The sequence below is a fragment of the Sphaerodactylus townsendi genome, linkage group LG12 (genome assembly GCF_021028975.2).
Source record: "Sphaerodactylus townsendi isolate TG3544 linkage group LG12, MPM_Stown_v2.3, whole genome shotgun sequence".
Classification (NCBI taxonomy): domain Eukaryota; kingdom Metazoa; phylum Chordata; class Lepidosauria; order Squamata; family Sphaerodactylidae; genus Sphaerodactylus; species Sphaerodactylus townsendi.
The window spans coordinates 3,035,931-3,059,018 of NC_059436.1; positions in this window are offsets into that span (position 1 = coordinate 3,035,931).

Here is a 23,088-nt window from a genome sequence, read left to right on the forward strand (position 1 = left end):
TTGCGGAAGGAGCCTCAGTTCAGCGGAAGGAGCCTCTTCCTAGTCACACTCTAGTTACAGCCAGTCACCTCCCTTTCACCCCCCTTTCCTTCTACTACTTACCTCTCATTTTAAAGCAACACACACAACATTTTAAATCATTATATGGCAGTGGTGGCAAACCTATGGCACTCCAGATGTTCATGGACTATAACTCCCATCAGCCCCTGCCAGCATGGCCAAATGGCATGGGGCTGATGGGAGTTATTGTCCCTTATTTACTCTGTCTGTCATCTACCTGAATGGTGTAGTCAGTGGTTAAGAGTGTTGGACTAGTATCTGGGAGACCTTGGTTCAGATTACCAGTCAGGCCATGGAAACTTACTGCGCAACCTCAGGCCAGTCACACTTTCTCAGTTGTTGAGAGGGTTAAATGGAACAGAAGAGAATTATGTAGGCCAGTTTGAGAAGAAAGGCTGGGTGCAAATGCACGAAATAAAGAAATAGTTGTAAAAAAGCAAGTATTATTTTTTAAAAAACCCTATAGTCTCAAGCATTTTCCTGTTCCAAGCAAGCCACTTCCAGAATGCCTGAGCAAGCAGGAGATAAATTATTAAACAATTTATACATGTTTTCATATGTGTTTATTATGTTTTCCAGATCTATGTTTCCCTTAATAGAATGACACTTTTAGGAGTTGCATAGATTTGTACGTGTTCATATTTCTCCCTCTACGATAAATTAATGAACCTTCTATGAGTAGAATTTATTAAGTTCCCAAAGTCTTCCTTTTTGGCTTTCTTCATTCCCAGCCAGTCTTTCCCACTGTGAAATACATCTGCTAACTTTTAGATCCTAGCATTTTTTTTAAAGGATGGTTTTACTGCCTTTAATTACGCAGCATAGCTTTTGGAACATGTTCGCAAAATAATATTTTACCACTGGGACCACATGTTCCATTTTATTTTGTAATGCAGATTTGAAGACCCTCATTGCTGAAGCATGTTTTTCTAACCACATGGCAGTATGAAGGTATGAGAGACCTTCGAGCCAGAAAGGGGGTTTGTTTCCCAGCCTCCTTGACCTGGAACCTTCAGACAGTCTCAAGTTAAATCTGAAAATAAAATTGCTAGAATCACAAAACTTTTTCCAGTCCAAACAAGTTTAAAGTAAAACTTGTTTATCATGAAACTATGACAAAGCATAGCTTTTTAGGCAAAGGATTGAAAGGCAGATTAGAACAAATTGGACCATAGGTGTCAAACTTGCGCCCCTCCAGATGTTATGGACTACAGTTCCCATCATCCCCTGCCAGCATGATGCTGGCAGGGGATGATCAACTTTGAGGGCCGCAAGACTGACACCTATGAAAAGATGAGAACTGTAATCCCTAACCTGGAGACATAAGATTGACACACCTAATGAACCATCCCGAGATCATTTGTAGTGATGTCAAAAGGAAAAGTGCATTTTTTTCCTGGGGACACAGCACCCCACCTTTTCCAGTGGTTATAGATTATTTTAAATTCTTAACTATTCTAACCTTTCAAAGACTTTTCTTCTAGGACAGGCATAATGTCTTACTCCTTAATGACGTACTCAGCAGATTCTCAAATAGTCCAGTTGAACAGAGAGCCCGCCCATGTGGAAAGGCAAAAGCAGAAACACTTACCTATTTTTTTCCAGCTGTGATTTAGATTCTCCCATAAGATCTTCTTTATTATTCCATTGGTCTCACACTTTCTAGTATGTTCCCATGATTAAGTCCACACTTGATTCCTCATGACAGAACTACTCCCATGGTCTGCCAATGCCACAAAACAGAGATGACTATTTAGTCATCCAAATTAAGTGGATTTGGGTTTCCACTGCTTTGTTTTCTCACCAATAAACATGTTCTTCCAGTGTACATAAGGACCGAAGATGTTTGCTGCATTAGAGTGCCTTTGTCTTTCCAATAACATAAGCAAGGCTGAGCAAAAGCTGGATCAGTGATCCCCGGCATAGTCTCCATGGGAGCTGTGATGTCTTCTGATGTGTTTCCAAGATGTCTGCTTTCTTCTTCCCCAAAGCAAAAAGACCTGTCTTGGACTTTCTCTGTCTCACTGAAGCAGGAGGTGTTTCAAAAAATGGGAGAGGAGTAGGGATGCCAGGTGGGCCCTGGGGATCCCTTGGATTTACAGCTGATCTCCAGATGGCAAAGGTCAGTTCCCCTGGGAAAAATGGATTCTACATAGGGTGGACTTTATCACACTGTACCCTGCAGAGGTCCCTGTTCTTCCTAAACTCCATCCCCAAATCTCCAGAGGTTTCTCAGCCTGCATCTGGCAACCCTATCTCCCTTCTGGTGGCCATAGGAAGGGGACCTGGTAGCCCTAAAGAACAGCAGTAATCAACGTTCTTTTATTCTATTAAAATTGGAAATCCAAGTTGCCCATTTGCGTCTGACAGTGGTTTTGTGCTTTTGACGGCTATATGAGAAACAACCGTTCAATGGTTGAACTATTTTCCTGGCAGGAAAGCATTTTTGCCTCTTCTGCAGTTGCTAAAAAATACAGGAGCCTTGCTGGGGGGAAAAAAGCAGTTGGTAACCCCAAAGCCAATAGAAATCCATGCCCTGAAGCAGAATTATGGACTCCAACCTGGTGCTGGGGAATTGGGCACCTGATATTCATTTGAAAAGCCCAGCTGCGGGAAACTTGCAACCAGAGGTTACTTAAAAACATATTTCTTTGCTATTTATGACCCAGTGGTGTGCCATTTAGTTTACACCATTATCTGCTAGAAAAATTGCTTACAGGTTTTATATATACCATGCTTTTAGGTTTAACTATATGCCTGGTGTTTTTAATATATTAATGTATCATTGGTTTTTAAATATGCCAGGACTGGGTCAGATACATGCATCCTTCATAAAACAACATTCTTCAGAAAAGTAAAACAAAACAAACTTATAGAACACGATTTCTAAAATGTATGTACAGTATTTTAAAAAGAAAGAAAGAAAAAGGAGAGGGAAAGAACAAATAGGAGGCAATTTACATATCGAACATAAGATTTTCCTAAAAAGAAAAATTCTCTTCAGGCTCAGTTTTACTAATCTGTTATGCTAGATGGCAGCATTGAGCAGCAAGCTTGCAGCAGTAAGGGGGGGGGGACTCTGTGTTGGAGCTGGGGTTGGTATCATATAAGCCTCATGTTGAGACGGGGCTTATAATTCTCCTTTCCAGAGAATGAACTAGTAGTTCCCAATCCTTTACAATCCCCCCCCCCCAATTTTGATATTTGATCAACACTGATCTATTGCTGGATACTCTACCAACTTATGTAACCAATCTTTCACTGTCAGAGTATGTGAAGATTTCTATTCTTTTGCTAGAAGAATTCCTGCTGCTGTAATCATATATAATAGTCATTTTTTCATTTCCTTTTTGCATAGCTGGTAATCAAGATTATTTTAATATACTCATCTAGTCAGTTAATCGAGGAAACACTACAGCTGGAAGGGTTGCAGTTGCAGCTCTAGTCTGTGCTTTTTTCAGGATCTGTTTCTCATTTGCTGCAGCTCGACTTTTAGATGGAGTATGCACATTACTCCCATTCTGCAGTTGCTCCAATGTTACCCATTTGTAAATGAGCTCATTTTAAGGTGTCATGGCCCCTCTTCTTTACTGGACTGCCTTTCCACCTATGTCAGCTGACTCATGTCAGTAGGGGCTTCTGAAGATGCCAACCTTCAACTGGGCAAAATCAACAGTTTTTGGGCACCACATATACAGTTTTGGGCACCACAGTTCAAGAAGGATATTGACAAGCTGGAACGGGTCCAGAGGAGGGCAGCCAAAATGGTAAAAGGTCTGGAATCCATGCCCTTCAAGGAGAGACTTAGGGAGCTGCGGACGTTAAGTTTGGTGAAGAGAAGGTTAAGAGGTGACATGATAGCCTTGTTTAGATATTTGAAGGGATGTCATGTTGGTGAAGGAGCAAGTTTGGTTTCTGCTGCTCCAGAGACTAGAAGCAGGAGTAATGGGTTCAAGGTGAAGGAAAAGAGATTCCACCTAAACAACAGGAAAAGCGTCCTAAAAGTAAAAGCTGTTCAACAGTGGAATACACTACCTTGGAGTGTGGTAGAGTCTCCTTCTTTGGAGGTTTTTAAACAGAGGCTGGATGGACATTTGTCAGGAGTGCTTTGATTACGAGTTCCTACATTGCAGGGGGTTGGACTTGATGGCCCTTGTGGTCTCTTCCAACTCTATGATTCTATTCTATGATTCTATGTCCTTTCTCCACTGTGGCTTCCCAGTTACGGAATGGCCCACTGCAGGTGGGCAGGAAAACTCCCACTGTCTTTTGTTTCCACAAGCTATGCGAAACTTAACTGTTCAAGAGGGCTTTTCTGTGCAGGTAATAAGGTTGCACAGTACAAAATGGTTTCATCAACATAGTTTGGTGGGACCTCTGTTCAAGAGGGCTTTTCTGGGACCTCTAGTCTGTAGTACTGTGTATAACATATTGTAAATAAGGTCCTATTGTGTAATTTCTGTACCACTTAACATGTCATGTTAATACCTATGCTATCGTTCTGTCGCTAGCTGGTGATTCCAGACTTCTAATCTCCTACCTAGTGCATTCATTTTTTAATGCCCCAATTGATTGTATGTACTGACTTACTATGTGTAATCTGCCTTGAGTCTCTGGGGAAAAGGTGGATTATTTTTTTAAAAAATAAAATAAATAAAATCAGCTGCTTTCACTTGCAAGGGCCAAAGCAGGAACACAGAGAAAGACAGTATTCATGAGCAGAGGGAGTGTTTATGAGCCTAAAGTTCCAATTTGCTAGCTCTGGAATCACCAGATCCAGAAAGATCTCCTGAAATTTCAAGGTTGCCATCTTATGTGCCCATTTTTGGGAATAAGGCCCCCTGAACTTAGTGGGAGTTTTTTCTGAGTAAATGTGCATAGGATTGAACTGCATGAGTTACAGAAGAAGATAGGTAAAGGTTGTCCCCTGTTTACTAGGTAGACTATGTTTGTGGAGTGGGTTTCCATTGCCTTCACCTACACTTTACCCCCAGCAAGCTGGGTCCTCATTTTAACAACCTTGGGAGGATGGAAGGCGAAGTCAAACTTGAGCCGGCTACCTTGAAACTGACTTCTGTTGTGATTGAACTCAGGTCGTGAGCAGAGCTTGGACTACAGGACTGCAGCTTACTACTCTGTGCCATGGGGCTCCTATAGAAGAAGGAGCATGTTGCAAACACAGCTTTCCCTATTATATAGTATCCAAGACAAGTTATATAGGATCCAAGACAAGTTTACTTAGAAGTAAGTGCCATTTGACTCAATGGGACTTACTCCCAGTTAAGTATCTGTAGAACTGAAGCCACAATGTTGCCATGCTAGATGAGGTCTGTTGAGAAGGGGCTCAGTAGGTTCTAGCAGGAAAGAGAATAGGAAGAAACCTCTACCACCCCCTTCTTACAAACACTTAAGGGGACTTAAGCTTGATTAAGTGTGTGGTTGGACACAGGTCACCTCTTTTCCATATACATGTCCAGAAAGTGGTTTACATTTTCAGATGGCAAAACTGGAGACTTAGGGTCCAAATTTGGAAGTTTGTCCAGGCACAAAGGAAAAGGAACAAGTTTTTATCTCCATTCTAGTTGAATATCATATGTAGCTTGGCCCCTGAAACTCTCAACCAAGTTTCCCAACCATTTTATAAATAACAACCTAACTACCTTTCTTCTCTTTCACTGTAACGTGCAGTAAAGGGGGGCTAGATGTTCAATTTCTTTCAGATCCAGTCTACTCACTTATAAACACACAAGAAGAACCATGCTGCATCAGAAAACTGGGATCCATCTAGTCCTTCTGCATCTTATTTCATACCATGACCAGCCCTGGAGGAATAATGAACAAGAGATGGAGGTTCAGACCTTCTCCTGATGTTGCTTCTTAGCACTGGTATTCAGAGATTTGCCACCCCTGGACATGGGGGTCTCCTTCATCAAACACCTTGTTGCACACAACACCAGTTAAAGCAGCTCACATGTCCTTACAAAAGCTGAAGCACCAGCCTCTTCAGCATAGTGCAGCTGTCTTCAGTAGAAGACCATGAGAAATTTGCCTTGCTGTTGCCTTTAGTCACAGGACTGTTGCGCACGGCAGGTTTCCTTCATTTCTGACAGGCCAGCCAAGTTAAATAGAGATACATTGACTTTGACAAACATGTTGAAAGCAGCAGCAAGAAAGTTGCACAGACAGAACCACAAAGGCAGCAGCGTGTGGCTCCTGGGCTTATGTTGACATCCCGAAGCACATTGTGGCTTCCTCTGTAAACATTAATTAAAACCATAACTGGCCCTTGTAGTTGAGGTTTTGATGGTTTTCATTACTGTTTCATCCTCTGCTGTGTAGAATTCCGCACTGGTATTTGCTAAACCACCAGAAAGGAAAACAAAAACAAAACACCCAGTAGCCTGTACTTACTAGATGTTGACAGATGCTAGAACACTTATCTAAGATTTTATTTTATCTAGACCACATGTAGACCAGCTTTCAGGCAAAAAAGAGGTGTTTTATAGCATATCAAAGCGGGATCCATACGTTGTAAAACTACATAAACACACGATACTGTAAATGCTGGTTTTTAAATGGCCTGCTAATTTCCATTATTTTTATGCTGCGGACTAGTTTTTTAAAATCATGTTTTAATTGGTGAGACACCTCCTTCAGGAGTCTCCAGAGACTCCAGAAGAGGTGGGATGTAGGTTTCCTAAATAAATAAATACTGTTCAAATCACAGGGGAGAAATCAATACTGTTCACGAAAGGGAGAACTTCAGCATCAGCAGGCATCCTTCCACATCTATCTAATCTGAAGTTCTTCTGGAAAATGAAGGACTTCAGCCTGATCTTCTAGGAAAGGTTCCACTATAAATCCCTGCATTCCTGTTAAAGTCTCCATAGCACTTTTCTTCTGAGGTCCTCCATTCCCACAGCCTGCCCATTTCTATGAAAGGTACTCAACCTCAGTTGTGCCCACTCTATGCCTTTCCAAATCTTTCTACTCCCTCCCAGTCTATATTTTCTGCCAGACAGTTTCAGAGGGTCATCAAGTTGGTCTGCAGTGGAAGAGCAAGATCCAAGTCCAGTAGTATCTTAAAGAGCAGCAAGATTTCCCGGGAATGTGTTTTCAAGTGTCAAAGTTCTCTTCATCAGGTATGGTCTCTGACAAAGGGAGCTTTTGCTGGTAATTCTCTCTCTGCTAAGATATACCTTTTAATTACAGCAGAGTGCACCGAGGCAAAACACAGAGTTTACTGAGGCACGCATGTGTGCTGAAAACAAAAGAAGCTCAGAGCCAATTTATAGTATCTAATAAGGGGAGCCTTTATTAGTGAGTTCCATTCTGGATAAAAAAAGTGGAAAGATAGGTTCTCTGTTCTAATCCATCTAGCTGGATGGTGAGAGATGCTGTCTCTTCATCTCTCTGCAGCATGATGCAAGATGGAGGAATGTGTGCAAGAAGGATGGAGAAGGAAGGCAGTTCCCTGAGAATAGCAATCTACACATCAAAGGGGTAGTGTCAGAGCAGTAGAGAAAAGGTGCCCAGTGTCGTGACCCCCTCTAGCTATCTGACTCACTGATCAATCCCGCTCTGTTATTGAGGCAAGAGACAGCACAAAGTCCTTCACTTCCAACAGCTTTGACATTCTAAAGCTCTTACCCTGAAAATCTTCTTTGCTCCCAGTTTTTGTCCTCTTTTAGGCCAATTTTGCACACTGAAATTCCCCCTCTGTTGGCACGGGGAATGTTCCGATGCAATCAGGAGTTTTGCACAGCCCCTGGTGCTGCTGCATGGCTGCCATGTTTCTGCCCCAGAGCCGCACCACAGCAATGGCTTTGCTCTGCGAATTTCTTGAACCACAAAGGTTGAGGTCCTTTTGAAATGCCCCTTTGTTGCTCTGGAGGCTTCCGCTGCTGTGCAAAACTCCCCCGTAGCAGAAACAGGACCAGTTTTCCAGCCTTGCCACTCTGGCCCGCCCCACCAACGGACAGGCACTGAGAAGCGGTGCCCTCATCCCCCTTTCAGTGAAAAAAAAATGGAGGGAGAAACCTTGGTTTTTATAAAGGAGGAAGAAACCACCACAGAAAAACGGTGTGTGCAGGCACCGCGTACAGGAGAGTGGCGATTCTCTCGCACACGCAAGAGTTGCAGATGGGGGGGGGCACCAATGTTCAGCAGCTGATTTCTGTTCAGAATCATGCAAAACTGAAATAATGAAAGTGAGCGGGGGGGGGGGGAATGGGGTGAGATCAGAGGTGGGATCCAACCAGTTCTCACCACTTCTCTAGAAGTGGTTACTAATTTTTTTCTGAGTGCCGAGAAGGGGTTACTAAAGCAACCTCCCTGACCAAAAGGGACTGGAGGTGCGTGTGTGTGGCGGCGCCACTGTTTGAATCCCACCACCATCGGAACCTGTTATTAAATTTTTTGGATCCCACCACTGGGCGAGATTGAGCCAATTCGAACGCAGGAAACGGAGGCTGCCTGCGCATGCGTGAAAGAGACTACAGAAGAGCTTGCAGTACTTAAGTGATGCTTATGGCAAAGCCCTGGGCTTGTGGGGAACCATTCCTTCACTGGCCGCAAAGGAAAGAGTGGAAAACTACAAGCAGGGTGAGAAGCCCCGCAGCAGGTACACTCCTAGCTAAGCCACGGAGCATTTAGAATGCAAAATCAGCCATAGGGAAACACTTCTTTTTTCAAGAAACACTCACTTGCAGGTGTTTCTCTATATCAATTGACCTTAGATCCAGAAACAAAACCCTCTGGCCATTTGCCGCATGTAGCAAGAACATTCTGGCCGGCTCTCCCACTTCCCTGGTTGACTAAGGAGCTGTATCAATCATTCTGCCTTAACTTATCTCCCTTTACTGGGCCTTCTGTAGGTAGTCAGTTGGAACTCTTATGCTATGCTTGCCTTCATTGAACTCACATCCTGTTTTGCCCTGGTACAGAATTGCTTCCCCAGACATCCTGATGTATTTGACGGCCCCAAGAAGAACAAGGTAATAATCCAACCTGGTTGCAAACCCTATTAAATCAGTTGAAGTCACTGGGATTAGGAGGGTATAACTCTTGTGTAGGAATTGCACTGTTAGTGAGAGATCTAAAGTGTGCCACATAAAATGAGGTCTATGGAGCACACGCAGTGAACACCTTTCTATCACTGAGTCATTTCAGCCTGGTAAGAAATGTGTGTTTCAGCATGCAAAATGGTCCTTCTGAACACATCTCCCTCAAAGATCTTTTTAAATGGAGATGCTGGAGGACTTTCTGCATGCCACAGGTGTCCAACTCTGATGCTTCAGGTGTTCATGGGCTACAATTTCCATCAGCCCCTGCCAGTTGGCCATGCTGGCATGGGCTGATGGGATCGTAGTCCATAAACATCTGGAATGCCAAAGTTGGGCACGCCTGTATATACAAAGCATGTGCTTAACCACTGAGCCACCTGCCAGCTACAAAGAAGTCCTTTCAGGCTGTCTGGAAAATCTGAGTTCATTATGCATTTCATCCTCATCCTGGTGCGGTATAGTGGTTAGAGCAGTGATGGCGAATCTTTTGAGTTCAGCATGTCAAAAATTCAGAAAATGCCTAACAACTCTGGGGGCATGACACCCTCCCCCCCAAAAGAGAAACAATTATTTACAAAATTATTTACAAAAAATACAATCAAGAAATGACAAATAATTACAAGAATGGCTCAAACACAAACAGGAGAATAGTTGTTGTTGGGTGCTGGTGAAGGCTGGTGCACCACTCAAAACATTGTGGCCTGTCACCTTTGAAAACACATGTCATAGATACGCCATCACTGGGTTGAGTCGTTTTGAGGTTCTTTCCAAATCCACAAACATGTGCACATTTTATTAGCACATGTAAAATTAAAGCCATATTACACGTACATTTCACATGTACACACGTCACACTTTTAATTTAATATATAAAACTATTTTGTTTTACCACTCTAGCATGACTTAATCTCGAGGCCTGTTATATTTCATAGGTTTCTTTTTTAAAGAAGTCCAATTGCAACTCTTAAAACTAAATAAATTCACACCTGGCTGGGCTTGTGAACAGAAACCTAATAATTGGTGGTTGAGCTTGTTTCCTATCAGCATGGATCAGTGCTTCTCAAAGGGTGGAGCAAGCCGTCCTGGGGAGATGTGGAACATCTGGAAGGAGAATGAGAAATTTCAGGAATAAGATCCTGAGACAGATGGTGTCTTTCTACCCTACCAATAAAGATCTGGGTGGAATAAATGCCTTTAGCAATGGACCTTAACTTATCTGTACTGGATTTGTAGGGGGCTCTTGCTTCCTTTACTACACACTGGAAAGGGAGCTTAGACGTGAGCTGCTTCCAGAGGTGTAGCTCCCAAGGGGACAGGGGGTGCATGACACACCGGGTGCGCGCCCCTGTGGGGGTGTGACAAGGGTGTTCTGGGGTGGGGTGGGGGGGTTCTGGAATGGGGCTGGGCAGAGGACAAACTGGTGCACCGGACACTTTCCTCCCTTGCTATACCTCTGTCTGCTTCACTCTTACATTTCCCTATGTGGGATTATAGGATGAGGTTAAAGACACCCTGCTTTACATCTGTTCTGATGCCAGAGGATACTTTCACTTACGGCTGTAGTTCATTCACAGAGCAACTTCTTGACATACAGAAAGTCTCAAGTTCCATCCCAGATATCTCCAGTTAAAATAATAGGGTAAGAAGGGATATGAAACTTGGAGAACCGCCACCAGTCAGAGTAGACAGTACTTGACAGACTACTGAGTAAAGTCAACTTCATGTGTGGGAAAAGCTCGGCTATTTAGAACCTGGTTTGCATGCAGAAAGTCCCAGATTCCATCCACGGCATCCCCTGTGAAAGAATTTCAGTCACCAGGCTGGGGGGGAAATGAACTAACAAATAAACTCTGCCTGAGAACTTGGAGAGTGTTGAGTTAGTTGAGAACTTGTTGAGTTAGATGGACTAGTGGGTTGACTGAGTATAGAATAGATTCATATGTTCCTACAACATTCAGTTGTAGTGATCTCTGCATGCTCAGTGCTGGAACAAATGACTGAATGACAGAATGGCCCAGAAAATAGAGCAAGCAAGGCTTATGCCTAAAGCACAGGTGTCAAACTCGTGGCCCTCCAGATGTTCATGAACTACAATTTCCATCAGCCCTTGCCAGTATAGCCAATGCTCATGTTGGGAGGGACTGATGGGAATTGTGGTTCATGAACATCTGGAGGGCCATGAGTTTGACACCCCTGGCCTAAAGGCACCTGGTACCCCCGCCTTGCAGCTTGTCTGAGCCTCCTGGGGACCCCAAGCAGGCTGCCTTCAGGTTTGTGATGGAAAAGAGGCGGAGCATTGTTTATAATAATGTTATTGTATTACTATGAGGCTATTAAAACATTTATGTCCCGCTTTTCTCCCTTGTGATAAAAAGTGGTTCATTTCTTCAAAAGGTGTGGGATCTTTTTTTAAAAAAAAAATTAAGCATTTGGCTGCTTTTTTTTTTGCTCAGCACACGTTGTTCTAAAAACAGGAGTATCAAAGAAACGGGTGGAAACAGAGATGTCTCCTTGAGGATTTTGTAGCATGTGAGCCTGCCCTGCCCTTCAGAAGCAAAAACAAACAAGTAAACATACCCAAGCACTGTGGTCATGGTCTTCTGAACCTGGAAATACGCTGCCATTTTTTAAATAAAGTTTCTCCCCCAGCAGCTTTTTTCTTGAAGTCTCACATTGGGCACAAGACCTTCCAAAAGGAAACTTCAGTTAAAACAGCACGTGCAATCACACGTTATATGGATCCGCCTTTCCCCATAATTCTGATCTCAAGGTGGTTTATAAGCGTACCATAAAACCTGCCAGTAAAATCAACATCCACCTACATGCACTTATATAAAAGGCATAATGAGAGCGCAAAACTAAGTTCTGTTTGCACCCACAGAAAGGCTCTTCAAAATAAAACTGGTGGACGCAGCCTGCCAAAGGGAGAAAAAAACAGATGCCACTGCTCCTTCCAGCGTCTCTGGGCAATTACTGAGATAACCTATGTTCAAGCCACCATTCTCCTAACCCTTCTATGGGAAGGAACAGAGAAATGCAGAGCTAGTGCACAGGTTTATAAAAGGAAAACAGGTCATTCAGATAAAGGAGTTCTGGGCTGTGTGAGGCTGCAGAGGTTGAAACCTGTGCCTTAAACTGAGTAGCCAAACATAGGTCTTACCAGAACAGTATGCTGAAAGCCATCAAGCATTTGCACTGAACATAGTTGGCCAGTGAACATTTTTGACAGCTGCTGTTGCTCAGGAGACCAGGCCAACACCTGTTATTGGCTCAGATCACCTTTACTGGACACTACTGACCTGAGCACAGTGCCAAACAGCTTTGTGGTTGTGCAGTAGTTGTGGTGGAGCTTCCTTTCCTTTTCCACCTGCACAGGAGGCGAAATAGCTTTTTCCTCAGGGCCAGGTCATTAAATGATACCAGGTAGGTGGAAAACTACAACTCCCATGGGACTGTGCAGCAACATGTATGTGCAGACTGTGGTCGATTAATGTTGTTGTGTGTCAGACACAGTGGTAAAGTGTGTTTAAAACATGCACAAAGTGTTTGTTTATCCAAAAGTGATTGCTTTTATTCACTCTTCATTTACACAGCTGGTAGTAGTGGCAAGTGGGAGACATTAATGTGAACTGCATATGACTATTGGCATGGGAGACAGTGAATGGGTTTGAGCTGTTTGCAACTAACCTGAACTGCCTGTGGTACAATTGTTTCCCAACTCATGACTGGAAAGGAGCCAAACTGACTGGTGCACAAGCATCTCTAACAAGTGTGTGTGCACGCAAGTTGCAGATGACCTGTAGGGTTTTCAAGATAAGAGACCTAAAAACCATGGGTCTTGGCTAAAAGAGGTGCTGCAATATTTTGTACCAGTTGACATTTCTGGGTTGTCTTTGTGGGCAGCCACACATAATGGACACTGTGATAGCCTAGAATATCATTTTTAAAAAAAAAAATCTGAATTTTGCATCAAGACAGAGCAGACACTATATCATTATCAATGGCTGTTGTTATTGCATTGTCATCTCATTTTGCAATCTAGTTTTGTGCATGGGATGCATATCATATATCGTGTAATTGTGTGTATTGCACTGTTGTAGTGGGTTCTTCAATTTCATTACATTGTCGGTTTTATGAACTGCTCCTATAGCCGTGATGGCGAACCTATGGCACGCGTGCCACACATGGCATGCAGAGGCCTCTCGCCGGGCATGCGAGTGCCTGGATCTCCCAGTGCCTGGATCTCCCCCTCCCCCGAGCAGGTCGCTGCCGCCATTCCCCCTCTGCCTGAGGGAGAAGGCAGCCACCTCCTGAGGGAGAAGGCAGCCACTGCGGGAGCTGGTGGCGTGGAGTAGGGAACCCCCTCTGCCCGAAGGAGCAGGTGCTTGCCTTCTTCCTCGGGCAGAGGGGGAATGGCAGCGGTGACCTGCTTGGGGCCGCCTGCTCTTGCGGGACCCTTTTTCGGCATAAAAAACCAAACAAATGCAGAGGCTGGAGTTCCCCTCTCTCTCTGAGAGGAAAAGCTGGAGCCCACTTCTCTCTGAGAGGCTACCTCTTAGAGAGAGAGTGGCGCTCCAGTCTCCTTTGATCCATCCACCCCCCCACCCCATCAAGCTTTCTCTGCCCATGGATCACAGGGTCCATGGCCTGCATCTGTGTCTGGCATCTTCAGAGGTGTATCACAGAGGGAAGTCTGTTACACACTGTGATGCACTCTGTGACTTCCCTCTGTGATACACCTCTGAAGATGCCAGACGCAGATGCAGGTGAAACGTTAGGAGTAAGATCCACCAGACCACGGCCACACAGCCCGGTAAACCCACTAGAACCTGTAAAACCTCAGTATTCAGGTTAAATTGCCGTACTGGCACTTTGCAATAAATAAGTGGGTTTTGAGTTGCAGTTTGGGCACTCGGTCTTGAAAAGGTTCGCCATCAATGTCCTACAGCTTTGGAATGTCAGCGAGAAAGGTGGACTATAAATCAAATAAAAGTCATTTTAGCCATCAGCCTCATGTTGACATGAAGGGGGTGGGACAAAGCTCCCTCATCTAAGAAACAAAAATTATGTTTGGTAAACCTGCTCCCCTCCTCTGACTTCATCACCTTTGCTTTGCAGCGGCTGCTATAAGTTTGTATAAAAGTTGCCCCCTCTTAGCTCTTTTTACCTGTGTCATAGCACCACCTGGTGGCCATTTTACTCATAAGCATCTTAAAAAGAGTATAGATAAAGGTAAAGGTTGTCTGTCCCCTGTGCGAGCAGTGGGGCATTACTGACTCATAGGGTGACATCACATCATGACATTTACCTGACAGATTTTGTTTAAGGGGTGATTTGCCACTGATTTCCCCAGTTGTCTACACTTTGCCCCAAACAAGCTGGGTACTTATTATACTGATCTTGGAAGGATGGAAGGATGAGTCAACCTTGAACTGGCTACCTGAAGCTGACTTCTGTCGAGATTGAACTCAGGTCATGAGCAGAGCTTTGACTGCAATACTGCAGTTTACAACTCGTAAACTGGGGCTATTAAAAATAATTTATCCACCAAAGTAAATACAGATGCTTGTCTTGGGAAGTAAGAGAGGGCTCTTCTATTAGGGGTCAAACCAGATTAAATGTTGGATGATATTTGAATGACTATCCAGAACATTTAAACTGTTACATATCTGCTGCACCCTTCTTTCAACTTGGAACCACAGGGGGAAGTTGCCGGGTAGTTGGATTTATACAACACCTTGAGGATACTATTAGTCACAGGTAGGGAAAACATAAGCCATAGGTGTTAAACTCGTGGCCCTCCAGATGTTATGGACTACAGTTCCCATCATCCCCTGCCAGCAAGATGCTGGCAGGGGATGATGGGCTGTGATCCTGCTTTATCTGGAAGAACCGAATTGTTTTCCCTAATGCACTCGCTACCAGAATCCACTAAGCTAACCGGATGTGCACCAGTCTCAAACAAACTTCAAGGCTAGTGGAACATAAATTCCATATGTCTGTGCTTCTACAATGTACATAAGTTTGTTAGAACGGCAATGTCTTGAAACCATCAGGGACTGCAAACTGCTCCGAAAACTCTGGCTGCTGCCAAATATCCTTATAACAAGACTTAATCTGAAAGCAGACCACAATTGATGTGAGCCTTCTTCAGTGTCATTTCTATTGGTTGTATTGTGTGCACTGATCCCTACTTAATTCAAATGGCATACTCAGAGGTAGGGGCATGTTTGTTTGCAACATGTCATACATGCAAACGGCGGGCTATAAATGGTGGATGAACACTGTTGGCCAGGTTTGAGGGTCTAAGGATGCCTTCACTGTCAGATGTGAGTCTGGATAGTGAGTGGAGAAATCCGTTTCTGTAGTATTTTCTCTCATGGAATTTTATTCCTGTAGTTCTACTCCTCAGATTTGGCCATCCTTAAGGAAGAGAGGGAGAAATAAAGCAAGGCTCCCCTCATCAATCAACCTGGTCTGATTATTACCCACAATCCATCAGTGCCTAACCCCTCTGCCAAAGAGGGAGGGAGAAACTGTGAGGCACCAAATGTTTCTTCAATTTTCAACCATTTTAATATAGGCTTATGTTTTGTTATACTATATGACCTTTTATCTTGAGCCACTTTATATAGTCTGGAATGACAGGTTGAGTAAAAGCAATAATCAACAATGATCGGAGACTTGACCACAGAATTGGAAACATTCCTCTTGGTTATGACAAAACCACAGATCTCCTTCCTATTTCTTGGAAACTCCTCATGGAAACAGAGAATTGCTACCTACCTGAGACTTCTCCCCCCTTAAAAGCATCCAGCATGATGAAAAGATCCGGAGAATTTGAAAGCTTACACACAGTTTTATGGCATTGTGGGTAGCTTTAAAAAATACATTGTGTGACTTTTATTTTGATTGTACCTAATGAGGAAGCCTGGGAATGTCTCTCACAAAAATAAAGCAAATTCATACATTCTGATTGTTTCACATACACTTTCTTACATGGCGTACATTTCTAAGGGTGAATTGGATCTCAGTCTGATTATTATAAAAACTGTCCATAGGTGGCAGCAGAGTACAGTCCTGAGGCAGCCACAGGAACACAGCCCTGACGCATCTGCAAAGGATGAAAGCCGCCCTTCAGGTAGCCTCTCATTACAAACGTAATTGCTTCTAATAAAAGCTAAAGTGTTTCTAATAACAGGAAGAGAAGTAGGAAGCTACAGTTTGCGTTTTATATCCTTTTAAAAGCAACCTAAACACCTGCTTCATGATCTATTGGGCTCTTTTTTCACCGTTAGCAAATTAATGCCCAGAAGGAGCCTAGTTCAGAGCTTTGTACTTACAAAGACTAGACTAACAGACACCAGGCTTGTAGGATCAGGAAAAATATGCAGACTGCCACTGCCCCCTCATATCTGAATTACAAAGAATCCATTGTAGTTAAAGCACATTTGAATGAGAAAAAATCCATTGTAAGTGACTCTGGTGAAGAATCTTTCGTAGACAACAGCAGGGCCACTTCAGCTAACTCTGGTTAGTACTGGACAGAAGAAGGCAGTGGTAAACCACTTATGGTTATCTCTTATACTGAAAACTTTATGATGGGGAATGGGTGAACTCCAACATCTGATTGTTTGGATGAACAACTTGTACTCTGGACAAGAAGTTACTGTTAAGACAGAATATCAACAAAACGGAATGGTTTCCCACTGGCAAATGTGACAGACAAGGATGTATTTTATCTCCCTCTCAGTTCAATCTATTTGCATAACTTATCATAAGGAAAGCTGGATTAGATTTAGATGAAAGTGGAGTGAAAATTGGTGAAAGGGACTTTACCAGTCTGAGATATACTGATGATGCCACATTACTGGCAGACGATAGTAAAGACTTGAAACAGCTACTGATGAAGATTAAAGCAGTAAATGTCAAATCAGAATCATAGCTGAATATCAAGAAGACAAAGGAATGACTGATGGACAATGATACAACTTTACTTTTTTATTAAGTTTTACAGACCCCCATGGACCGCCAAAAAGACAAATAAATCAAGCCTGAACTGTTTCCAGAAGGTAAAATTACTAAACTGAGGCTATGGTACAATGGTCACATTATGAGAACACAAGATGCACTGGAAAAGATAATAATACTAGGAAAAGCTGAAGGTAGCAGAAAAAGAGGAAGATGTGATGGATTGACTCTACAAAGGAAGTCACAACCCTCAGGGACAGTTGACAACCCTAATCAGATTCTGCCTCTCCATTCTGCCTCTCCATGTTAAAGAGTACCTCCTTACAGGACTTGTGCTTGTGGTCAGAGTATCAGATTCTGGTCCTTTCTTGATTGGCATCTCTAGCAAGAGAAACTTGGGGATTAGACTTGTTACGAGCTCCAAGGAGCTCACAGAGGCAATTATGCCTCTCCCCTCACCCTTTTGGCCTCACAAATTAACCAGAATAAACTAAAAATGTAAGATTTCTGCAGTTTTCAAACCAAAGAGATGTTCTGTAGATGGCAATTCTTGGGTTGCTTCTCACTAGAGAACACTTTTGGTTCATATTTGATTTATTTACAAAGTGGGGGTAGTCAACAAGGCACAGCAGAACTGCTTCCCCAATGTGAGAGAGAGGCCCCTTCCACACATGCAGAATAATGCACTTTCAATCCACTTTCAGTACACTTTGAACCTCGATTTTACTGAGTGGGATAGCAAAATTCACTTTCAAACAATTGTAAAAGTGGTTTGAATGTGCATTATGCATGTGCGGAAGGGACCAGAGAGAAAGAGAGAGAGATTCCACACCAACACATGTCCCATTCCCCTTTTTCATTTACAAAAATACAAAATACAACAATCTTAATTCTTGAGGTACTGAGCAATACAACGACAATTGGTCACAGAAGCCCCAGTTTTGCTGTCAACAACAGTGGTTAAAAAGCGGCCAAGAACTGCAACATTTATGTGTCTGTGCTGAGAAGTGCATGTAATGCTGAATGCATATTTTTCATTTACTCTGAAGTGGCAATAAGTTCCCTGAGGGTTACTTATGGTCCGTTTCAGCTTCCAGTTGATTTGCAAGCTGTTGCAGCAAAGCAGGGCAAATGTCCCTTGGCTACTTATTCTGATCCAGGGCATCTTGTACAGGGTTTTCTTTCTTGTGCCAGTCACATGCACTCAGCCTGATCTACTGCACAAGGTTGTTGTGAGGATAAAATGGAGAAATGGGGTAAGCAACTTCGGGACCTTCTTGGGGAGAAAGGGAGGGTGTAAAATAATAAACACATAGTACTAATGTTCCAGGTGAAGGCAATCCTTGATTGAGATACAACCATAATGAATGCATGGCTGCTTCCTTCCCTCCTTCTGACGATCCTTGTCCATAGCAGTTAGAAACTGGAAGAAGGTGGCTGTCCTCTGTGGAGATGCTTGGCTGCTTTATTTTTGTTCTTTATGTAGAGAAACATTAAGTGGTACAATCCAGTCTACCACCGCTGGGGACTACATGTATAAATGCTACCCGCATTTATGCATTTGTTTGTTTATTTTCTAGCCCAGATTCTATGAAGAGCTTGGAATGGCACACACGACTCCCCCTTCCCAATTTTATCCTCACAATAACCTTAACAGATAGATTAGGCCAGGGGTAGGGAACCTGCGGCTCTCCAGATGTTCAGGAACTACAATTCCCATCAGCCCCTACCAGCATGGCCAATTGGCCATGCTGACAGAGGCTGATGGGAATTGTAGTTCCTGAACATCTGGAGAGCCGCAGGTTCCCTACCCCTGGATTAGGCTAAGAGAGCGTGACTCACCCACAGTCGTCCCCCCCACCCCGAGCTTCCTGACAGAGCAAGGATTTGAAGCCAGATTTTTCTTGTTCTAAGCCCAGCCATCTAACCAAGGTACCACTTAAGCCCTAATGACAAGTTACAATGAATCCAGTGTTCAATGTGCGTTTATACATGTGCAGAGTAATTTTCACGTTACATTAAACACATGTGCAGCTGAACATATGATTTAAAGTTGACTGCTGACTATGCGCATATGGACTCCCAGTTCACTACTGGCCTCAGTTTAAGGTGATGGTTATGACTATGAAGCCCTAAACAGACTGGGATCAGACTACTTGAAGAAGCACCTTCTGCTATATAGACTGGCCTGGGTGCTGAAGTCATGAAGCGGGGAGCCTGGTGGTGGTCCCTTTTCCCTCTGAGGAAGGGGCATAACGAGGTAGCCCTGGGCAAACTGTAGCCCTGGGCAAAACCTGAGTTGGATGCCCTCCCCCCCATGGGCAGCCACTCCACCATGCCAAAAATTTTTTTGCATCAGGACATTGGTGCCTGCAGGGGGTGCATTTTTAGACATATCAGCACCAAAATTTCAGCATATCATCAGGAGACTGTCCTTAGGCTACTCCCCAAGTTTGGTGAGGTTTGGTTCAAGGAGTCCAAAGTTATGGACTCCCAAAGGGGGTGCCCTATCCCCCATTGTTTCCAATGGGAGCTAATAGGAGATGGGGCTACAGTTTTGAGGGTCCATAACTTTGGCCCCACTGAACCAAACTGCACCAAACTTGAAGGTGCCATCATCTCAGATGATACCCTGAAATTTTGGTGCTGATACCATCAAAATGCGCCCCCCTGCAGAGCTTTATCTAAATTGCTTAAGAATCTTTGTTCTGCATTGGAGTTTTCTGTATTGCTGTCAATGGGGGTTTTTAGGCTGTGGGGGCACATTTCTGAAGGCACAGAGCTCAAAACTTTCAGGGTCTCATCAGGGAGACTTCTAATGATACCCCCCAAGTCTGGTGCAGTTTGGTTCAGGGGGGCCAAAGTTATGGACCCTCAAAACTGTAGTCCCCATCTCCTATTAGCTCCCATTGGAAACAATGGGGGATGGGGCACCCTCTTTGGGAGTCCATAACTTTGGACTCCCTGAACCAAACCTTACCAAACTTGGGGGTTGCATAAGGACAGTCTCCTGATGATACGCTGAAATTTTGGTGCCGCTAGCCTAAAAACTGCGCCCCCTGCAGGCCAAAAATGGAAAACCACTAAAATAGCCAAAAACGAACCCAGCATTTTGATGCCCCCCACAAGGTGATGCCCTGGGCAGCTGCCCACCTTGCCCAATGGGCATTATGCCAGTGCTCTGAGGTGAGGGGGGCAGGGGCTGATTGGAAGGCGTTCTCTGTGATAGCCCACACTTTATGAATGCTCTCCCATTGGAGGTCTGACAGGCACCAACATTATATTTCTTTCAGTGCCTGGTTAAGATCTCAATTTGTTGCTCAGATGTTATACTGATTTATGTCACTTACCCCCAGACCACTAAATTTTTGGAATGGGGGGGGTTGTTAAGGAGGGGGTGGGTTTTGAGGCATCAGTTTTAATTGTCCTTAGGTGCGTTTTCAGGAGACATTTTATATGTTGATCATGATGTCTTTACTGTAATTTTTAGATGCATTATTATATTGTGTAACCCACCCTGGGATGTATTTGAAGGGCAGGCTAGAAGTTTACTAAATAAACAAACAAATATTTATCCATGTGCTGCTCCCCAGTTTTATTTGTAAAGTGAGCATGTGTTGGCTCTTTCTTACAAACAGATGTAAGCAAGCGCATGCAGGATGGACATGCATTCACTGTAATACGTGGACAGGACTTAAACTCCATATCTGCAAAACCCTTGGCTGTGCAAATTGCTTTTTAAAAATTACAAGTTCCATATTCTTCCCCCTCCCCATTAAAGAAAGGAAATTAATAGGACTTTTCCATCATGCATGACATACTGTTTGAAACCAGCCAGGCTCATAATACAGCCTCTTCCTTTTCCATTCTGTCTTTGGCCCCTTCCGCACATGCAGAATAATGCACTTTCAATCCACTTTCACAATTGTTTGCAAGTGGATTTTGTTATTCTGCACAGTAAAACCCAGCTGCAAAGTGAATTGAAAGTGCACTATTCTGTATGTGCGGAAGGGGCCTCTATGAAAAACTAGGCAGCCACCACCATAGTTATTTTGACCTCATCATAATGTGAACATGAAAGGTCTGTCACAGCTATTGCAAAAAGCAGTAGAGGTGTATTCTGATCTGCTATGGAAAATGCTTTGGATTGCGATGGTCCGCATGCCACGTTAGTCTCTGCCAGGTTTGATTTTGGATGGCGTTTGCAAAGTCCCTTGCCCTTGTATCATAAAATTTGAAACATTTAAATAACTTTTTTAAAAATGCTAGCATTGCATCAAAAGTTACTTGAAAAAAAATGACTGCACAAATGCAGAGTTGGCAGGATAGGAAAATGCTGTTTGGCAAGGGAGTAAATGCGGCGTGATCTCCCTAAGCAGGGGAGAAGCAAACAACGCTGATGTGAAGAGCCCTGTCTGGAATTCCTGCCACCAACTTACATGCTGACCTTTAAGAGGGCCAATTTTCAGAAGCACTCAGTGCCCCCAAAGGAATTGATATTTTCCTTAGCCAGAGTGGGCTTCTGAAAGGTCACATTTCCCAAGGTGTATCTTATACAACCCAATCAGTATACATGGTGTTGTTTACTGAGTTTGGTAAGCCAGGTCTCTGCCCCAAGGAACTTAAAATCTGTCTTTTTATATCCTTTTCTGTATTTACCAAGGTCAGATAAAATGTGGGCCTAGGGTTGCCATTGCAAACCTCCAGGTGACAGGTAGAGATCTCCTGCAATTACAGTTGATCTCCAGGTGTAAGAAATCTGCTGGAGAAAATAGCTACTTTGGAAGGTGGACTCTGTGGTATTATATGCCAAGTCCTATTTGCTTGACAATGATCTTTCTTTTTTATTTTTATTTTTAAATAAATAATAAAAGTTAATATAATAGAAAAAGAGATTTTAAAAAGGATCCTGTCACAGTTTTAAAGACTAAGAGAAGCAACAGAATTATATATATTAACCAACAGAATTATTCTGTTGGTTAATATATATAATTCTGCTGCTTCAGAATATATATAATTCTGTTGCTTCCGTTGCAACAGAATTATTCTGTTGGTTAATATATATAATTCTGTTGCTTCTCTTAGTCTTTAAAACTGTGACAGGATCCTTTTTAAAATCTCTTTTTCTATTATATTAACTTTTATTATTTATTTAAAAATGGCAAAATAAAAAAAGATCATTAATCAACTGTGGAACGCTCTGGGAATCCACATTAATCAAGCAGGAATTAGAGGACTTGGCATACTACACCACAGAATCCACCTGCTCAAAGCCAGCCTGGCCTATCCAACCGAACCCTTACACCCTGGAGATCAACTGTAATTGCAGGAGATCTCTACCTGTCACCTGGAGGTTTGCAATGGCAACCCTAGGCCCACATTTTATCTGACCTTGGTAAATACAGAAAAGGATATAAAAAGACAGATTTTAAGTTCCTTGGGGCAGAGACCTGGCTCAATAAAATAGTCCAAAATAAATTGATGAAAACAATGTGCAGTGTGCAAAGGAGAAATATTCAGGAAGACATTTCTATAAAGCAATCAGAAGTACACCATAATGGGATAGTCCAGGAGGGCGCTTTTATCAGGGCATAGAATTGTAGTCAATTGCAATGTTTACTGTATGCATCACCTTGCTTTTACTGCACTCTTCTACTTCTGTAATCCACTTTCTGCATGATTGCGTGTCATGCCTTAATCAGTTTTCTGTTTGCAATTTTATAATATCTGCAACCCTTGTCCTATTGCATTATTTACTGATTATTTTACACTGTTTACTTGTACTGTTTTATACTGTTGAAAAATTATTTCTAAGCTTCCATGTGCAGGGAAGGTGACATGATATAGCCCGATTTTATCAGATCTTGGATGAGAAGAAGAAGAGGAATAGGATGAGGAGTTTGGATTTATACTCCATCTTTCTTGTCTGTAAGGAGACTCAAGATGGCTTACAAGCTTCCCTTCCTCTCCCCACAATAGACACCTTGTGAGG